Source organism: Antechinus flavipes, chromosome 5 (assembly GCF_016432865.1).
Source record: "Antechinus flavipes isolate AdamAnt ecotype Samford, QLD, Australia chromosome 5, AdamAnt_v2, whole genome shotgun sequence".
NCBI lineage: Eukaryota > Metazoa > Chordata > Mammalia > Dasyuromorphia > Dasyuridae > Antechinus > Antechinus flavipes.
In genome coordinates, this window is record NC_067402.1 from 176,703,057 (window position 1) to 176,705,445 (window position 2,389).

The following is a 2,389-nucleotide window of genomic DNA, read 5'->3' on the forward strand; positions in this document are numbered from 1 at the left end:
CATGTACCATACAAGTTATCCAGGCTGCAGAAGGCACTTTCAGTCCAAAACCAGAAATGTCCTACTATGCCCCTCATGAATAAGTCTCAAGTGGTTGCATTTGTTCCCAATAAGGAGAGCAATATCAGGAAGGTTTCTGAAAGCCTTGATAAGGACTATTATCTTTATTATGTAATGCCAGAGAAACTGGATTAGAGAACAATTTAATAGTTTATTAAATGGAGAGATATACTGGGACCAAATGGATCCATAGTTGGTCCCAGGACTGAACGAGACTATCGTCTCAAAGAATCCAGCCCTTTATATTTGGACAGCAAGATTTTTATAGGATAACAAGAACAATGACATAATGGGGGAGGTACCTGGATGGGGATAATCTAATGGGGGGAGGCACCTAGGATGACACAATGGAGGGAAGTACTAGAGAGGTTACTGATATTCTAATGATGTCTAAAATGGATAGACCTTTATCCTGTCAAACATTAAGAAGGAATGATTCTAGCCTAAAGATATAAAACCTTTATCTCATCAAACATTAAGAGGGAAAAGTTATAACCTGAAGCAGAGTAAATAGGACAATGGGAAAACTAGGTCAGGACATTAAAAGAGAACTGTGACAAAACAATTATAGATGATAAAAAGTCTGGATTGTAATACAATTTCTTATTTTACCTTTATCAGTTCATATACACTAAGAAACATAGACCTTTTTTTATGTCATTCCATGCCTTCAGCTTCTTGAGAGCAAAACTGCTTCTTTGTCCTTCTTATATCCATCAACTTTATTTTCAATCACTAGAGGAAGTTATGGGATTTCTTCAATTTGATGACCTTTTGCCATGACTAGTACTATGAAGGCAGAAACAGTCAATGCAGAGCAGATGGCACAATATTGTTTTTTGTTGTTTTTTCATAACGTGTTCATTCTGGGATTCTACCAGAACCAATTGTTGGTGGGAACAAATTGTGACCTCCTCAGCACATAGTTCCAGAAGCACCCTGACCAGAGCAGTGAATCCTGCTGCATCCTATCCTGAACATGAGGGACTAAAGCAACAGCTCTGCCAGTTCCCAAAGATTAAGTACTGTTCTGATGACCTGTTAATTCAATGACAGCATAAGATTGCAGGTTATTTTTTCTCAAGTTGGTATGAAAAAATTCACATTAGCTGGATGAATTGGAGCCTTCATGCAAGACAACATTTTTGCCAGATACTTCCCTCTTTTTGGAGTACACAGATATCAAGGGACATATGCAAGCCATGATTGGCACTGGAGAGTAAAAGTCATCCCAATTCTCTTTTCCAATCAGAACATTTCTTTCCACCTAACTTCCTTTCCATCATTACATTTCTATCTTTTATCAAGAAACTTCCTCCAACCTTCCTCTTCTCCATCAGGTATTTGCCTATGTACTCCTCTTAGCAAAAGACTATTCCTTTTACATAAAATACCACTCTAATGACTTGTCACAATATGGAAACGACCATTTGTTGAGGGTTATTCCACTGATTCACAGTTTCTAGTTGAGTCTTATTACAGTGGAAAGGGCTCAGTAATGAAGCTACTCATGGATCAAGTCAGCTTTCTGGGAACAGTTTAGCTAAGTGTTGGTGATGATTTCTTTGGCTGTGGAAAGCAAATACAAATTTGCGTGGAATTCCCTTTTCTTTCTACAAAGGTCATACCATGGTGCTGAAAGAGAAGTTAGAAGAAGGGAAAAAAAAGATGTCAATGAAACATTTTTAAAATATTCAGAAAAAGAGCAAAAAGAAATTCAGGAAGGGTAACAATCAAGGTAGTATTGGAACTAGTATGTTAAATTTACAAAATGCTTTTATTTTTAAAAGTGAGCTATGTTAAGTAGAGATTTGTGGTTTCATATATCTTTTCCTCATCTTTGTATAGCACTATTTGTTGGTTCTTGTTTTTCTGTTATATTCGTAGTTTAAAAAATAAATAAGGCAGAAGGTGCTAAGAATTAGTTTCTAGATTGTCTAAAAACCTTTAGATTGTCTAAAAAGCTATAATGAAGATCCTCATTCAGTGATTAATGCATGGATATACTACAGTAGGAACTGAATCATATCAATTGACATTTTCACTGCAAATGTTTTCTGCTGTAGCTAAAAGGAAAGATACTCTCTAGATTCTCCATGGAGAAATAAATAAAGGAGTTAGCATCATTTATAAATCTAAAGTTGGGACTTTAGAGGCCACTTAATCTCATTTTCTTTTTTTCTTTTGCAAATGATGGAACTGAGGCCCCCAGGAGTTGAATGACTTATCTTTGACCTGGAAACTCTGAATTAAGGCTATAATGTACCTGGGAGTATTTGTTTTGGGTTTTCTTTTAGGAGATAAACAATGTATTCTCTATTTCCACTTT

At 36.0% G+C, this 2,389-nt stretch overlaps 1 pseudogene; it reads right to left on the bottom strand.

Moving 5' to 3' along the window:
- Nucleotides 1–691: 691 nt before the first annotated feature.
- On the bottom strand, nt 692–1,264 carry LOC127538656 (60S ribosomal protein L4-like; annotated as a pseudogene).
- Nucleotides 1,265–2,389: the final 1,125 nt, after the last annotated feature.